Source organism: Balaenoptera borealis (assembly GCF_965194805.1).
Source record: "Balaenoptera borealis genome assembly, chromosome: 4".
Lineage (NCBI taxonomy): Eukaryota > Metazoa > Chordata > Mammalia > Artiodactyla > Balaenopteridae > Balaenoptera > Balaenoptera borealis.
In genome coordinates this window covers 82,551,890-82,571,375 of record NC_138861.1, presented here as the reverse complement: position 1 = coordinate 82,571,375, position 19,486 = coordinate 82,551,890, and the positions used below count along the sequence as shown (strand labels likewise).

The following is a 19,486-nucleotide window of genomic DNA, read 5'->3' as shown; positions in this document are numbered from 1 at the left end:
TATCCTTAATAACTGGATGATATTGGATCTGAATTATAGGATCTTAGTTTCTCAATTAAAATACAATCTCTTGCAATCTCTGCCAAAATGTCATACTGTATCTTTTCCAAATAATAACCCTTAAGATTTTGGAAAACAGTTATCATGTCTAGTCTAAGTTTTCCCCAATTATGTAAATCAACTATTATTTGCATAATGAATTTTATAATTCCCTAACGATGTCACATCTGTTCCCACAATACACTCTTCTCTTCCTACACACACACACACACACACACACACACACTCACACTCACCTTCCCCACTCTACATACACACATTATATATATACATATATCACAAACTGTCTCTCATCTATAACTGATTCCATACACATCTCTAGCACCTGCCCATTCTTTGACGTTCTAGCACCAGATTTTACCGCTTTCTGGACATCTAAACTTCAAGCACCATATGCCACAAAATGACGAATGACCTCACTATTCTTTCCCCTATAAACCAGTTCCTCCTCTAACGTTTTCTATTTTTCTTTTTTATAAAAGCACCACAATCTTCTGAATCTCACAGGTTTGAAATCTTAGTCATCTTCATTATTCCTGTTCCTACCCCTCTATTGATCCCTTCCTCAGATGAACACTTACCTTACCCTACTGAGTGCACTTTGATAGCATCTCAATCATTTCAGTTGTCACCCTTACAATTATGATCCTCATTAATATTTTATAATGACCTTTTAACCTCTTACTGAATCTACTGAAATGACATTCTAGAGATTTTTTTCATCTCTAATATCTACCTCCTATTATCCACACTGAGAACCTAGATACATATCACCGAAACATAGCTCTTCTTATAGTATCTGTTCTCTGAAAATGACAATGGCTTTCAAAACAAATCCAAATTTCTTACCACATAAACAAGACTTCCCATGACATGGTCCCAGTTTAAACTCCAAAACTCATTTTCTATTACCAACCTATTCAAGCCAAATTAGAGATAATTAGTATTATCCTAAACACCATGTGTATTTTTGTCTTCAATTCTTCACCTATGCAAATGATAGGTTGATCTCTGTTTCATATCATACTTAGTAAATTCTTTATTGCCTGTGTGTGTACGTGTGTATGTGTGTCTGAAAATATATGTGGCACCCCTAACCATATTATGTAATAGACTCCGAGCCCAAGGAGTATATTTATAACCTAGACTGGGACAACCATAATACCTTACCCACCCAGCCCCATATTCTAAGGCAAAGACGACAGGTAGGAGGCAAGCAACCTGGGTAGTTCAGTAACAGGAAATCTCTGGGATATTTTAAACTGTTGATGGGGGGAAAGAAAGAGAAGACCTTTACATGTCTGGTGAAATGCTCTTGGATGTGACTTCAGATGACTAAGTGCCCAGCCCCCAACTAGAGTAGAAGAGAATGAGAGAGGAAAGGAAGCGTTAACAGTGTTGGGGGTGTCTGACTCAGTGATCCCTCTAGCCAGTTCCACCTGTTGGACAAGTATTTTAGACAGAATAAAATATTAATCTCACCAGAAAAATCCTTTTTATAAACCTGTTTAGATATTTTATTAGATGCAAATAGCCTTGAAATATAACTGAAATCTCTCTTCTTGAAGCAAGTTGAGTGACATGGTTGTATTCGTCATTGGAAAACTCTGATGCTTAATGCTTAATGCATAAACTTAAATATTTTATGTTACTGGTCAGAAAAGTTGGGGAAATTTAGAATGAGTTAGGCAGAAATAAATATATAATCAGTGTGTATTTATGAACAAATCATTTCAAAAATAAAACATACAATTGAAAGCCTGTCAAGGATTTACTTTTATTCTACTAACAGGACCATGGGCCCCCATCCCTGTGTTAAAACCTGTGACCAGGGTGGGAAAGGCACTGCTATTGCTCCAGACCTAGCTCCTCATCCATTCCTTAGTCCTGGGGGAAAAAGGTCTGTTTCAAGAAGGAGACTGGGGTGCAAAGTAAACACAAAGATACACACACACACAAAGTTGATATTACTTTATTATGTAAATGTGCTTAAATTAAAAAATCATGATGTTTTGGAGTAAAGTAACTGTTTTGCACCATCCCCTAGCAACACATCACCGTGTGTCATGTTTTTGTGTGTGTCACTAGTAAAGGAGATGAGCTGAAGCAAACATAATAATACAAGCAGGACAGGTTTATACTTAGTTCATATTTTACCAAGTGAGTCAAAGGTTGTACTGATACTGAACATTTACTGAACGCTTACTATGGACCAGGCACCATGCTAAGTGCAATATACTAGCATTGTATCTACAACTCACAATAACTTTATAAAGGAAGCACCTATTATGACTATTTTACACATGAGGAAAGCGAGGCATAGGGAGGTTATATTATCTGATGGGTCACATTTGGAAGTGGCAGAAACAGGAGTCAGAGGCAGATGTCTGACTTCAGAGCTTATGCTGAATTAGGCTCTGAGATGCATTGCCTCAAAAACCCTGAAAACATTGTCAAAGCCATGAAATCCTAAACTAGATCTACAACTAGTCACGAATTTCAAGCCCTGAAAAGATTAAACTCAGATGCACATCTGTGAAAATTTTGGGATAAAAGTGTCTAACTCTACTTGACTATGATAATTTCTGTAGATCATTTGTAATATTCAATTATGCTATAACATGTCTATTTAAGAAAAATTAAAAGTCCAAATGTATAAAAATGCAGACTGTGCTTTCTAACTCAGTTCCTTGAGATTATTACTGGGACCAAAACACTTTAACCAGGAAATCTGTAACAAATGTAAGATTTTCCCATTCTGAAACAAATGCTTATGCTGATATATCTTCTGAAACACATATTTTTGTAAATTTAGACCTATAAAAAAGGCTCTTTTACATTAACTGCATAGGCACAGATCAAGAAACAAGTACGGTTTAAATGAAAATTATATATTTAAATGTGAATTCCACTTTAAAATTTCCAGAGTGAAAATAATTAAGAAAGAGATAAGAAGATGTAGAATTATAGCAGAAAAGAAACAGAGAAGATGAGGGAATTATCTCAGGACTCATGACTTGCCAAATTCTATAATATATTCCAAAATATCAGAATTAGATTTTGTATAATAAGGCACCTTTAAGACTGAACCTTTCAATGATGTGTGTCTCTTGATCAGGAAAGGTTCTGACAAAGGCCAGATGTGTTTGCTAAGAGCTTTTGGAGCCTAATTAAATAATGAGTAGGTTCTGCCAGGGTTGGGATGCCTTGAACTTTTCATGTCACTTCATAGTGCACTTTAGTCTAAACCTAATATTTCAATAACAGCAGTAACATCAATCTTCCTTTCTGACATTAAAGCCTTACAGACGAAAAGATTGTGAGGTGGTGCTTGTGAAACTATTACAAGATAAAAAGATGTACTGGTAGCGCCTTCTATGTAGATCAATCAATATGGTTATGTAAAGGGAGAATTTGCACTGGGAATACATTAGGAAAACCATGTTTAATTACAAGATATATTAATGATTATTCATTAAAAGCTTGAGGATAGCACTTCTTAAATATAGGCAGCATAACTAAAAGAGTATGCCCCCAGTATGATGCATATTGAATAACTCTTCATGAAGTGCTGAGAACACAGGATTCACAGAAATGAGTAGTCTGCTTTGACTTTATGTAGTTCAGTGAAAGTGATCTGGGGTGGTCACTCTTTGTTCACTTTATAAAACTTACTTAAACAAACTATGTACAATTTGAATGAAAAATTCAAATATATGCATTCCTTTTAGGGCAAAAATTTCCATAACAAGGAGCTAAACTAGAGCTACAATTACTCAATAATAAGAACTATATATAAAGATCACTAATTAGAAATTATGATTTACATTATAATTGATTTTAGTACAACTATGACTGTATATCAGCATTAGAGAAGTACCAAAAAAAAAGTTAAATCAATGATTAAAGACTCACAGCTCCTTTACTTGAATGACTGGCTGCTCCATGTGCCTTTAATAAACAGTGAAATACTTTGCAAGCAACACTGCAAAGGCTAAAGGTCACATAGAACACTGAGAAGATTCTGATTTTGTAGATCAAAGAGCAAATGAGAATGGTTAACGTTTGTCTTTATTGGTTTAATTCTATCAATTTCTATCATTTTTGTTTACAATAGCAAAAACATGCATATAATTAGAAAAAAAAACTTTATAATGGAAATCTTCAGTATTATTTATTTTATTAATAACAAAAATATTGTTTTATAATTCAATTTTGGTAATAAAAGTTTTATTAAAAAATATTAACTTTTAGTGCAGTGCATTCTAGAGAACTCAAAGTAATTATAAGGAAAAATGAATTAAATCCACATCACGTTTATTAGTAACATGTATTTATAGAAAATTACCAGGTAATATGGCATCATGACTACAGAACATATCCTGCTCTAGTTTAATAAAATCTAGAAAGGACAGAAAAAGAAATGGAGGATATTTAATCAAGATGGCAGCCCCTTTTTTTTTTCTCAATCTCTTACAAACCTATTAAATTACTATCTTGAGGGTGGGGGAGAGAGGGAGAGAGAGAGAACAAATGAACTAAATCCTTGAGAGTGTTAGAAAACATGAAAACTGTCATGAACAGAATAGACAGTGGGAAAATTCTGGGTGACAAAAAGCAGATGGGATCAATCTAAAAATGAGTGGAGAAAACATTAGCTTGACACACTCACAGGAAAAAATAAAAAGGAAAGAATGATTCAGTAGAACTCAAAGCCCAGAGTAAACTAACAAAAGAGATGAAAGAAATCTTGGGTTAATTATCAGAAGACCTGGGTCTTTTTTATGTGACTGGACTGGTCCACTTCACTAAGCAGAAAGCAGCGGAGGAACCAAACTTTGGACAAACAACCAACAGCTCTCTAGAGAATCAACTACCTCTCTGAGGATAATTACTTCTGTAGATAAAGAAGTGGGGCTTTGAAATTCCAGATCTCTGCTATCCATCAGTGAGGGGGTGGGTGGGGTTGGATGGGGCTCCAAAGAAGAAAGGTGATCCTCTCAGCCAAAAGACAAGCAAACAAAAATCTCTCCTTGATATGACTGCAGGTGAGAGCCCAGTACTGTGTAGTTGGGATGGACTCAATCTATCTACCATTTAGCTATCAATGTATTCTAAATTAAGGTCATCCAGTCAAGACATACTACACCCCCTTCCCAGTGAGGCAGAGCCCAGGCACTGAAATATACTGCTGGGCAAAGAAATCTGAAAATCTGGGTTAAACCCATGCCATCTACCTATACTTAGCATTCTAATCATTAATATAAAAAGAAAACCAGGGGACCTTCAAGATGACGGAGGAGTAAGATGTGGAGATCACCTTCCTCCCCACGAATACATCAGAAATACATCTACATGTGGAGCAACTCCTACAGAACACCTACTGAACGCTGGCAGAAGACCTCAAACCTCCCAAAAGACAAGAAACTCCCCACGTACCTGGGTAGGGCAAAAGAAAAAAGAAACAACAGAGACAAAAGAATAGGGACGGGACCTGCACCAGTGGGAGGGAGCTGTGAAGGAGGAAAGGTTTCCTTCCACACACTAGGAAGCCCCTTTGCGGGTGGAGACTGTGGAGGGCGGAGGGGGGAAGCTTCGGAGCCATGGAGGAGAGCGCAGCCACAGGGGTGCGGAGGGCAAAGTGGAGAGATTCCCGCACAGAGGAGCGGTGCCGAGCAGCACTCACCAGCCCGAGAGGCTTGTCTGCTCACCCACCAGGAGGGGCGGGGACTGGGAGCTGAGGCTCGGGCTTCAGTTGGATCGCAGGGAGAGGACTGGGGTTGGCAGCGTGAACACAGCATGAAGGGGGCTAGTGCGCCACAGCTAGCCAGGAGGGAGTCCGGGGAAAAAGGCTGGAGCTGCCGAAGAGGCAAGAGACTTTTTCTTGCCTCTTTGTTTCCTGGTGCGCGAGGAGAGGGGATTAAGAGCGCCGTTTAAAGGAGCTCCAGAGATGGGCGCAAGCCACGGCTATCAGCGCGGACCCCAGAGACGGGCATGAGACGCTAGGGCTGCTGCTGCCGCCACCAAGAAGCCTGTGTGCGAGCACAGGTCACTATCCACACTGCCCCTCCCGGGAGCCAGAAGGGGGTGGCAGGACATATTTAAAGTGATGAAAGAGAAAAACCTACAACCAAGATTACTCTACACAACAAGGATCTCATTCAGATTCAACAGAGAAATTAAAAGCTTTACAGACAAGCAAAAACTAAGAGAATTCAGCACCACCACACCAACTTTAGAACAAATGCTAAAGGAACTTCTCTAGGCAGGAAACACAAGAGAAGAAAAAGACAACCATATTGATAACTACCTTACATGTAAATGGACTAAATGCTCCAACCAAAGACATAGACTGGCTGAATGGATACAAAGACAAGACCCGTATATATGCTCTCTACAGGAGACACACTTCAGACCTAGGGACACATACAGACTGAAAGTGAGGGGATGGAAAAAGATATTCCATGCAAATGGAAATTAAAAGAAAGCTGGAGTAGCAATTCTCATATCAGACAAAATAGACTGTAAAACAAAGACTATTACAAGAGACAAAGAAGGACACTACATAATGATCAAGGGATCAATCCAAAAAGAAGATATAACAATTGTAAATATTTATGCACCCAACATAAGAGCACCTCAATACATAAGGCAAATGCTAACAGCCATAAAGGGGGAAATCGACAGTAACACAATCATAGAAGGGGACTTTAACACCCCACTTTCACCAATGGACAGATGATCCAAAATGAAAATATATAAGGAAACACAAGCTTTAAATGGCACATTAAACAAGATGGACTTAATTGATATTTATGGGACATTCCATACAAAAACAACAGAATACGCTTTCTTCTCAAGTGTTCACGGAACATACTCCAGGATAGATCATATCTTGGGCCATAAATCAAGCCTTGGTAAATTTAAGAAAATTGAAATCATATCAAGTATCTTTTCTGACCACAACACTATGAGACTAGATATCAATTACAGGGAAAAATCTATAAAAAATACAAATACATGGAGGCTAAACAATACACTACTAAATAACCAAGAGATCACTAGAGAAATCAAAGACGAAATCAAAATATACCTAGAAACAAATGACAATGAAAAAACGATGACCCAAAACCTATGGGATGCAGCAAAAGCGGTTCTAAGAGGGAATTTATAGCAATACAATTCTACCTCAAGAAACAAGAAACATCTCAAATAAACAACCTAACCTTACACCTAAAGCAATTAGAGAAAGAAGAACAGAAAAAACCCCAAAGTTAACAGAAGGAAAGAAATCCTAAAGATCAGATCAGAAATAAATGAAAAAGAAATGAAGGAAACAATAGCAAAGATCAATAAAACTAAAAGTTGGTTCTTTGAGAAGATAAACAAAATTGATAAACCATTAGCCAGACTCATCAAGAAAAAAAGTGAGAAGACTCAAATCAATAGAATTAGAAATGAAAAAGAAGTAATAACTGACACTGCAGAAATACAAAGGATCATGAGAGATTACTACAAGCAACCATAGGCCAATAAAATGGACAACCTGGAAGAAATGGACAAATTCTTAGAAAAGCACAACCTTCCAAGACTAACCCAGGAAGAAATAGAAAATATAAACAGACCAATCACAAGCACTGAAATCGAAACTGTGATTAAAAATCTTCCAACAAACAAAAGCCCAGGACCAGAAGGCTTCACAGGTGAATTCTACCAAACATTTAGAGAAGAGCTAACACCTATCCTTCTCAAACTCTTCCAAAACATAGCAGAGGGAGGAACACTCCCCAACTCATTCTACGAGGCCACCATCACCCTGATACAAAAACCAGACAAAGTTGTCACAGAGAAAGGAAACTACAGGCCAATATCACTGATGAACATAGATGCAAAAATCCTCAACAAAATACTAGTAAACAGAATCCAACAGCACATTAAAAGGATCATACACCATGATCGAGTGGGGTTTACCCCAGGAATGCAAGGATTCTTCAATATACTCAAATTAGTCAATGTGATACACCATATTGACAAATTGAAGGAGAAAAACCATATGATCAACTCAATAGATCCAGAAAAAGCTTTTGACAAAATTCAACACCCATGTATGAAGAAAACCCTCCAGAAAGTAGGCATAGAGGGAACTTACCTCAACATAATAAAGGCCGTATATGACAAACCCACAGCCAACATTGTCCTCAATGGTGAAAAACTGAAGCCATTTCCACTAAGATCAGGAACAAGACAAGGTTGCACACTCTCAACACTATTCTTCAACATAGTTTTGGAAGTTTTAGCCACAGCAATCAGAGAAGAAAAAGAAATAAGAGGAATCCAAATCGGAAAAGAAGAAGTAAAGCTGTCACTGTTTGCAGATGACAGGATAGTACACATAGAGAATCCTAAAGATGGTACCAGAAAACTACTAGATCTAATCAATGAATTTGGTAAAGTAGCAGGATACAAAATTAATGCACAGAACTCTCTCGCATTCCTATACATTAATGATGAAAAATCTGAAAGAGAATTAAGGAAACATTCCCATTCACCATTGCAACAAAAAGAATAAAATACCTAAGAATAAACCTACCTAAGGAGACAAAAGACCTGTATGCAGAAAACTATAAGACACTGATGAAAGAAATTAAAGATGATACAGATGGAGAGATATACCATGTTCTTGGATTGGAAGAATCAACATTGTGAAAATGACTCTACTACCCAAAGCAATCTACAGGTTCAATGCAGTCCCTATCAAACTACCAATGGCATTTTTCACAGAACTACAACAAAAAATTTCACAATTTGTATGGAAACACAAAAGACCCCGAATAGCCAAAGCAATCTTGAGAAAGAAAAACGGAGCTGGATGAAGCAGACTCCCTGACTTCAGACTATACTACAAAGCTACAGTAATCAAGACAATGTGGTACTGGCACAAAAACAGCAATATAGATCAATGGAACAGGAGAGAAAGCCCAGAGAGAAACCCATGCACATATAGTCACCTATCTTTGATAAAGGAGGCAAGAGTATACATTGGAGAAAAGACAGCCTCTTCAATAAGTGGTGCTGGGAAAACTGGACAGCTATCTGTAAAAGAATGAAATTGGAACACTCCCTAACACCATATATAAAAATAAACTCAAAATGGATTAAAGATCTAAATGTAATGCCAGACACTATCAAACCCTTAGAGGAAAACATAGGCAGAACACTCTTTGACATAAATCACAGCAAGATCCTTTTTGACCCATCTCCTAGAGAAATGGAAATAAAAACAAAAATAAACAAATGGGACCTAATGAAACTTAAAGGCTTTTGCCCAGCAAAGGAAAGCTTAAACAAGACCAAAAGATAACCCTCAGAATGTGAGAAAATATTTGTAAAGGAAGCAACTGACAAAGGATTAATCTCCAAAATTAACAAGCAGCTCATGCAGCTCAATACCCAAAAAACAAACAACCCAATCAAAAAATGGGCAGAAGACCTAAATAGACATTTCTCCAAGGAACATATACAGATTTCCAACAAACACATGAAAGAATGCTCAACATCAGTAATCATTAGAGAAATGCACATCAAAACTACAATGAGGTATCACCTCACACCAGTCAGAACGGCCAACATCAAAAAATCTACAAACAATAAATGCTGGAGAGGGTGTGGAGAAAAGGGAACCCTCTTGCACTGTTGGTGTGATGTAAATTGATACAGCCACTATGGAGAACAGTATGGAGGATCCTTAGAAAACTAAAAATAGAACTACCATACGACCCAGCAGTCACACTACTGGACATATACCCTGAGAAAAGCATAATTCAAAAAGAGACATGTACCACAATGTTCATTGCAGCTCTATTTACAATAGTCAGGACATGGAAGCAACCTAAGTGTCCATCGACAGATGAATGGATAAAGAAGATGTGGCACATATATACAATGGAATATTACTCAGCCATAAAAAGAAATGAAATTGAGTTATTTGTAGTGAGGTGGATGGACCTAGACACTGTCATACAGAGTGAAGTAAGTCAGAAAGAGAAAAACAAATACCGTATGGTAACATATATATATGGAATCTAAAAAAAAAAATGGTTCTGAAGAACCTAGGGGCAGGACAGGAATAAAGATGCAGACATAGAGAATGGACTTGAGGACACGGTGAGGGGGAAGGGTAAGCTGGGACAAAGTGAGAGAGTGGCATGGACATATATACACTACCAAATGTAAAATAGATAGCTAGTGGGAAGCAGCCACATAGCACAGAGAGATCAGCTCGGTGCTTTGTGACCACCTAGAGGGGTGGGATAGGGAGGGTGGGAGGGAGACGCAAGAGGGAGGAGATATGGGTATATATGTATATGTATAGCTGATTCACTTTGTTATAAAGCAGAAAGTAAAGAGAGAAAGGAGAGGATATTGACTCTAAAGAGTTGACTACTGATAAAAATATGTCTTGAGAACTAAATATTTTATTTAAAAAGTAAAATAAGTGATAAAATGAACACATAGAAGAACATGGCTAAAAGTCAAATTAATAATCTGAAATAAAATGTCATGGACATTTCTTAGAATTTGCAACAAAATAATATGTAGATGAAGTATGAGATAAGAATCAATCCAGCATGTCCATATCTGACTAGTAGGAGTTCCTAAAAGGAAAGATTAGAGTGAAACAGTGGCAATAATAATAAAATAAATTAAAGCAGAAAAATGTTCATAGCTTAAAATAGGCATACCTTTCAGACTGAAAGTGCTGTTGAGTTTTAAGCAAAGTAAATTAAAAAAAAAAAAAACCTAAATGCATCACAGTGAATTTTCAGAATTCTAAGGGTAGAGAGAGAATCCTAAAAACGTTCAGAGGAAAATAAAACATCCTACAGACAAAAGATTAAGGAAAAATTTGAGCTTGAAAACTTCACTGACCACTGTGATCTCTAGAAGACCATGAGGCAAAACCTTGGAAGGTTTTAGGAAAAAATAGTTTATCCTTCAAGACCTATTCCCAGTTATCTTAGCATTCAAATGTAGGGGTTATTTGTGGAGTTATTCAACATAAGTCCTCACTGAAAGAATTTGTCAAAATTATACTGTAGCAAAAATGAAACTCAGCTCATTCATTTGTTGATTTAATAAATTTAATAAATATTTATTGAGAGCCAATACATGGAAGACATCTTGCTAGACAATGGGAGAAATATAGAGAATGTACAATGACATTTAATTTATATAGTGATAAAGATGGATATTCATTTAAGAAAAATAATTTACTCTTTAAACTTTTGTGAGTGGAGTCCAGTAGAACAAGGGAGCATATGTGTAAACAGAGACAAGCATGAGTGGCCAATTTCCTTGCCACTCTATTTGCATATAGCATTTGGATGCCTCATGATTGTAAGAGTTCAGTGAGACTCAAAGCAAGTATAAACATCTTACATTAACACTGAGTAAGGGAGCAGGAAAGGGGAGGATGCGGTTCTGACAGCCCCTAGAGGCCATGCTCTCTGTTCCAACCAGAACTTACTTGAATGCAGAGGGAAAGCAATGGCAGTCTAACCAACAAGAATGACCAAGGAATCCTATTATATCCTTTCTTACTTATCATTATGCTAAAAATAATAGCATAGAAAGAAAGGAAAGATAGGGGAATCCATAGTTCTTTTTTCTTTCAGTTTTTTAGTCATTAGTAAGGCAAAGGTATTGTGTTGGCAGAATGTGTACATATCAAGAAGCGGAATAAAAATGTTGTTATTTGTGCACTATTTTTTACTCTTTTAGTAAGAAAGATATGCATATACATGTATGGGCAATGAAATAACAGTTGTGTAATTTTGGTGATTCTGCATACCAGTTTAATGCTCTAATATTTGCATTTAAAACTGGCATTGCACAATATAAGCAGTAAAATCCATGCTAGTAATTTAAAACTACATTTTCTTTACTTAGAACAGCATTAATATCAAATAAAAAGCAAGTTGTGAGAGCGACCACAGATAAAAGGAAGAAGCTTTATATTTTAGTACTTCAGTGGCTCTTTCTTTCTGCTTTCTGAACAGGAAACCTAATTTTTTCAGTTGGCACTGGGCCATGCAAGTTACCTCAACAAAAGACTAACCAATTTATTTTAAAATGTAGAAAAATGAGGTTACCACATACCAAAATCTGTAGAACTTACAGAAAGTGATACTCAGAGTAAAAATTAATGTATCCTTAAATATATTTAATACAAAAATTAAAAAGAATAAAAATAAATGAGCTGAGCATTCAACTCAAGGGACTGGAATATAGCAAAATAACACAAAATGAATAGGAGCTTAATATAGAAGACAGACAGAAAATAACAAAAAAGGAAACAAAAATCTTTAGAAAATGAAAAGACGGCTGTTAAAAAAAATACACAATCTTGTGGTACATCTAATGAAGAGAAAACAGAAGACATCATTAATTATGAGAAAGTGAGAATAATTAGAATTAGAGAGACTATAAAGTGATAAAATATACTATTAGTAAATTTATATCAATAAATTTTAAATTAATGTTCTAAAATATATGTTACCAAGTTTCACTTACTAAAAATAGAAAATATGAACAGATGTATATAAATACAGTTTTTAAAAAGGAAATAACTTGAAGATCTAGTCCCCAAAAGGAAGAAACTAACTAAATAACTGATTAAATCTTTAAATGCAATGCAAATGGTAAAGCAGGCTATAAATGGTATATCATGTTACACAATCTCTTTCATGTATTTGATCAATATCATTCTTCTCAGTGAGTTTCACTCTATTCCCTATTTTAACTGGTAACCCACTTCCACTCTGTCCACCTGATTCCCATCCTAATTGAAAACTCCTCACACATCCTTCTCCTCTGTCCTATATTATTGGAATACAAAATTGTTTTCTCACCAAATGTGTGTGTCAACGTGTAGAGTTAATGTTCTTAAACAAACATGTATTTCCTTAATTCTGTGGAGAGGGTAAAAATCTGCCAGCACGTGACACCTATGTCAACTGCTACATCAACACTGAACATAATACATTAAAAACTTTGTAGCGGAAACACAAAAAACACTGTTCTCTACAGGAAGCGTAAGATAATGTTGAAAGATGAAATTGCTTTGCCTGAGGAGTTTTATTAGGTGCTCCAAGCATGCGGAATGGTTTGCTGCTGAGGTGCTAGCCGTATAAAAACAGGCAGAGTAAGCAGGGATGAGAATCAGAGGTACATAGACTAGGCTGAGATGATCACACTTGACCTATTTGGTGACATCAGAAGTTCAGGTAGAATTCAAGAGACCAATATTGAAAGAAGCCCCAGGAAATGGTGATAGGCTAAGAAATCCTGTGTCCATTACAGAGTTTTACTCTTTGAGTATAAAAGGCGAACACAGCCTTTAAGAAGAGGTTCCACTCAGCTTTCTTAGAAAGAAAATTTCTCAATTACTGCAGCAATTATCCCTGTACTATTCACTTATATTCTCTGTGGAAACAGTTTCTAATCATTGCCATAATTGTAATACAGTAATTGCATTCAGTGTTTAACCAAAGGCACTGTTGCTAATTATTTTTACAACAGTTTTACTGAGTCAATACCGATCGGTGTCATCTCTCATATTTGCCCCGTGTTTCCTGGCAGCTGCTAGCAGAGGAAGTAATTACCTGGGAGCAGAGCCACAGGGATAGTCAGAGAACTGCACCACCACCAGAATACATCTTAATGAGTAGCTTTTGAATCTGTACCTCCACCTCTTAACACTACTTCCATAAAATGATGCATTCCTTAAGTAGGATCATCATATCAGGTCTCAAGATAGAATTACAAAGTATATTGAAAACTGTAAAGTAACCCTAAATAAGAAGTTTCGTATGCTCCAAAAATACAATGTATGCAAATTTTTCATCCGAAAAGAAAAAGATCTTGTCTAGGATTGGAATAATTGGGCTGCAGTTATTGTAGCCTTGCGTCTCTCAACTCTAACTGATATACTGTCCTGCCCTTTCACTCATCTATCCTCATAAAATTCAGCTGGAATCTCCCCCACTTATAGATACTGCAACTACTGAAGAAAGCAAAGCCTGCATCATCATATTAGAAATTAGAAATAAAACTAGGGAGGATATGTTTATTTCTACCGGGCTTGTCAGCTCTGACTTGATAACTGATGTCAAGATATAAAATTTCAAATTAGGTGAAGGTCCACCTCTAATCCACAAGCTAAATCTCTAGGCAATATGGGAAGGATTTTATTCATTTGTTTGTTCGTTTATTTGTCTGTTTATTAAGAGGTATTCAGTTTCCTTGAATGTGGATTTTATTTGGGGGGGTTGTTATTTTAGAAATAGCATGCACTTTCTGTTTAAGTATCCTAATAGAAAAATTAAAACAAAAGAATAAAAATGTGTTTGTTCTGGAATCTTGGATTTTTACCCCCTCACAAACAATAATATTTAATGATCTGTTAAAAAGGGATTTTTCTAAAGGGTTTTTATTATGCATACACAGCAGGGCTTGCTTTAAAATGGCTTGCTTCTATTGCAATGAGAAACAGAGAAAAGAGATGTGATGGGCCAGAGAACTTAATAAAAGAATATGAGATTCAGAATTCCTGTTCAAAGGCAAGATACCAACTAGGGAATATAGATTCAAATATGATTTTCATCTTTTTGAGTTCACTCTTTAAGCTAGTAAACATTTTATTTAACAGACTTTAGGAAAAGGGTTGGCCTTCCTCGTTTCACCTATGTAAAATAAAAACATATGGTTATGTATGAAAAGCAAAAAATAAAAATAAATGTATGAGCAGAGGCACATTAAAGAGCCTGGACAGACTGGGCAGTACAAATATCAAGTTGGATGGTGATAGAAAACTTACACTACAGAAACCAAGGAGATTATGCAATTCTAGCTAAATAAATAACTCCAAGAGTTGAAAGCAGCAGTGAGTTCTAGAGTGAAGGAATTGTACAAAAAAACCCCAGTAAAAACAGAAAGACCAGAGGCAAATTGACCTCTCTAAGCTCAGTTTGAGATCTATTGGAATGCCCAACATATATTTTTTTCTCAGCATTGTATCAATATTGCAACAATCAGATAGCTGTTATCTCTTATCTTTTCTTCACAATTCTTTCCTTGAAACTTCTTTCCTCCCTCTATAAAACGTTAAAGCATCCTCAGTGAATCTGAATCCTTTAAGAGTTTTGAAAATGGGGAGTTACTGTTCAATGGGTATGAAGTTTAGTTACATAAGATGACTAAGTTCTGGAGGTCTGCTGTACACACAGTGATTATAGTGAACCATCTATACTGTACACTTAAACATTGGTAAGAGGTTGGATCTCATATTATCTGTTCATACCACACTTTTTTTTTTTTTTTTTGGCTCCCAGGCCTGTGGCTGTGTTATCCTGGGACCTCCCTCTGCTCTGGTCCTGGGAATTCCTTTTGCCCTTCTGTGATTTACATTCCCTATTTCTAGGATCTTGCATCTTCTTCTTTTTTAAAAAAAGGGGTTTTAGGCCCTCCTATACTGTTGGTAGGAACATAAATTGGTAGAGCCACTATGGAGAACAGTATGGAGGTTCCTTAAAAAATGAAAGATAGAACTACCATATGATCCAGCAATCCCACTCCTGGACATATATCCAGACAAAATTCTAATTAGAAAAGATACATGCACCCCAATGTCCATAGTAGCCCTATTCACAATAGCCAAGGCATGGAAACAACCTAAATGTCCACTGATAGATGAATGGATAAAGAGGATGTGGTACATATATACAATGGAATATTACTCAGCCATAAAAAATAATGAAATAATGTCATTTGCAGCTACATGGATGAACATAGAGATTATCATATTAAGCAAAGTAAGTCAGAAAGAGAAAGAAAAATACCATATGATATCACTCATATGTGAAATCTAAAATATTACACAAATGAACTTATCTACAAAACAGAAACAGACTCACAGACATAGAGAACAGACTTGTGGTTGCCAAGGTGGGGGGAGGGGGAGGCGGAGGAGGGATGGATTGGGAGTTTGGGATTAACAGATGCCAATGATTATATATAGCATGGATGAATGACAAGGTCCTATTGTATAGTACAGGGAATTATATTGAATATCCTGTGATAAGCCATAATGGAAAAGAAAAAAAAGGAGTTTTAGGAAGTCAGATGACCACCATAATGAGCCTTCCCAATTCTCTAATTCTCTGGGTGTACTTGTGGCAATGAAAAAACCTGCTGGAGCATTTTTCTTTATCTTATATATTTACCCCCTATTAGTCATAGTAATTTTTTTAGTAGATCTTTATTGGAGTATATAATTGCTTCACAACACTGTGTTAGTTTCTGTTGCACAACAAAGAGAATCAGCCATATGCATACACATGTCCCCATATCCCCTCCCTCTTAAGCCTCCCTCCCACCCTCCCTATCCCACCCCTCTAGGTCATCACAAAGCACCAAGCTAATCTCCCTGTGCTATGCGGCTGCTTCCCACTAGCTATCTATTTTACATTTGGTAGTGTATATATGTCAATGCTACTCTCACTTTGCCCCTGCTTCTCCCTCCTGCCCCATGTCCTCAAGGTCATTCTCTAAATCTACCTCTTTATTCCTGCCCTGCAACTAGGTTCATCAGTACCAATTTTTTTTAGATTCCATGTATATGAGTTAGCATATGGTATTTGTTTTTCTCTTTCTGACTTACTTCACTCTGTATGACAGACTCTAGGTCCATCCACCTCACTACAAATAATTCAATTTCATTTTTTCTTATGGCTGAGTAATATCCCATTGTATATATGTGCCACAACTTCTTTATCCATTCATCTGTTGATGGACATTTAGGTAGCTTACATGTCCTGGCTATTGTAAATAGTGCTGCAATGAACATTGTGGTACATGGCTCTTTTTGAATTATGGTTTTCTCAGGGTATATGCCCAGTAGTGGGATTGCTGGGTCATATGGCAGTTCTATTTTTAGTTTTTTAAGGAACCTCCATACTGTTTTCCATAGTGGTTGTATCAATTTACATTCCCACCAACAGTGCAGGAGGGTTCCCCTTTCACCACACGCTTTCCAGCATTTATTGTTTCTAGATTTTTTGATGATGGCCATTCTGACTGGTGTGAGGTGATACCTCATTGTAGTTTTGATTTGCATTTCTCTAATAATTAGTGATGTTGAGCAACTTTTCATGTGCCTCTTGGCCATCTGTATGTCTTCCTTGGTGAAATGACTATTTAGGCCTTCTGCCCATAACTGGATTGTTTGTTTTTTTTGATATTGAGCTCTATGAGTTGTTTGTATATTTTGGAGGTTAAATCTTTGTCTGTTGTTTCATTTGCAAATATTTTCTCCCACCCTGAGGGTTGTCTTTTTGTATTGTTTATGGTTTCCTTTGCTGTGCAAAAGCTTTTAAGTTTAATTAACTCCCATTTGTTTATTTTTGTTTTTATTTCCGTTACTCTAGGAGGTGGGTCAAAAAAGATCTTGTGGTTTAAGGTCAAAGAGTGTTTTTCCTATGTTTTCCTCTAAGAGTTGTATAGTATCTGGTCTTACGTTTAAGTCTTTAATCCGTTTGGAGTTTATTTTTGCGTATGGTGTTATGTAGTGTTCTAATTTCATTCTTTTACATGTAGTTGTCCAGTTTTCCCAGCACCACTTATTGAAGAGGCTGTCTTTTCTCCAGGGAGGCAAGTAATTTTGTTTTGAAAACAAGATGATATGGAAAATGTTTTTATAAAATAATCAAGAAAAAAGTCTCATCAAATGAGGACATATATGTAAGTGATTAGGAAATTTTAAAGCAGTTCGCTATAAAAACAAGTGGTTCTTTTATTACTGTTACTTCATTATTATTACCTGCCTCAAAGAGCATCTATCCACTATGTGTTTTGGTAATCACATAGGAAAAAATTTTTTCTAAAAACCATTGGGTTTCAATTAAGTCTGATAAACAAATGCTGGAAGGAGGGCATACAGTCAATTAGGGGATAAAATAAATTTGTTGTAGGACTATGGAGATGGGGCATAACCCATCTCTGATAGGAAGACAGGAAGGAGGGGGAAAACTTTTCCTCTTTTAAGATGTGCCCGGAGGCTGGGATCTGCAGCTGGGCATTAAGCAGTTCAGTTTCTAGGAGAGTTTCCCTTTCCAGTTAAAGGAGAAAAGTAGGGAAGCTTGCTCTCTGGAGGTGGGCAGAGAGTCAGTGTCACCATCAATGGAACTAACAGCAGGACTAGGCAAGTGGCAAGTTGGGACTGTAGCAGAGACACAGCTCACCAGTCATCTAGTGGCAGAAATGCATTTATTATGATTTTGCCTAATGTTTGTAAATAATAATATTATATTTGACCAGGAGATCTCTCCTTTCACTAGATTTATCCTTAACATATCTTTAAAATACCATTATAATAAGGAAAATAATATTAGGCTCATTGTAATTTTTTTTGGATTACTAACATCTTACTTTTTAATTTTTATTTTGTTCTCATTTTTCCTTTTCATCTATATATTTTTTTATTGACTGCAAATTTTAATTTATACTTTTATTCTGTTTCATATTTTTCCACAACTAATTTGAGATCTATAAACTTTGTTTTTATTCTTTTAGTAGGTATGAAAACATACTATAGAATTTAATATTTTTAGACCTCAAGCCTAGGTTAATCAAAAGGTTAATCAATATTTTGGCCATCCTCTTGAAAAAAAAATACAAGAAACTAGGTACTTGAACTCTGACCACCACCCTCTTTAGTTATATGCTATTTGTTGGCCAGTATTGACTTCTGTTTTATTTTAAATTTTTTGTAATTGCATAATTTAGACACTATCATTATTATTATATTTGGAAAATATATCATTTTTTGTGTAGGTAAATTAATTTCTGTTTTTGAGTTTTTCTGCTAGAGTGACTGTCATTTGAATATTTATTTTATAGAATGTCTCTGAGGATCTGTTGATGGTGAATTTTCTGCTTTTGCTTATCTATTTTTAAAAGTTTGTTCTTATTCCAAAAAGACAATATTGCTGACGACATACTTCTAAGTGGACTGTAAACTTCTCTTAGCAATTTAAAGATATTTGTCCAATGTTTTCTGACTCCATTATAGCTATAGAGAAGTTTGTTGTCATTTAGGTGATCTTTCTTTTGTTTCTAGGTCCTTTTAACAGAGATTGGGAAACTACACCTAATGGCCTGTCTCCTGTTCTTATATGGCTCTCAAGCTAAGAATGATTCTTATATTTTTAAAGGATGAAAAAAGAATAATATGCGACAGTAATCCTACATGGCACACAACGCCTAAAACATTTACTCTCTGGCCCTTTTCAGAAAAAGTTTGCTGAACCTTGTCCCTGTTTGCCTATTATAAGGATATTTTCATTTTATCTTTCTCTCATTAAATTCA

At 36.1% G+C, this 19,486-nt stretch overlaps 1 protein-coding gene and 1 long non-coding RNA gene across 3 annotated transcripts in view; one reads left to right on the top strand and one right to left on the bottom strand.

The window, feature by feature from the left end:
* LOC309628126 overlaps nucleotides 1-19,486 on the top strand; it is a 1,093,693-nt gene that overhangs the window by 775,854 nt on the left and 298,353 nt on the right. The gene's annotated exons all lie outside the window — the stretch shown is intronic.
* The window catches only part of KCTD8 (potassium channel tetramerization domain containing 8), a 263,202-nt gene that overhangs the window by 11,812 nt on the left and 231,904 nt on the right, over nucleotides 1-19,486 (bottom strand). The window lies entirely within an intron of this gene.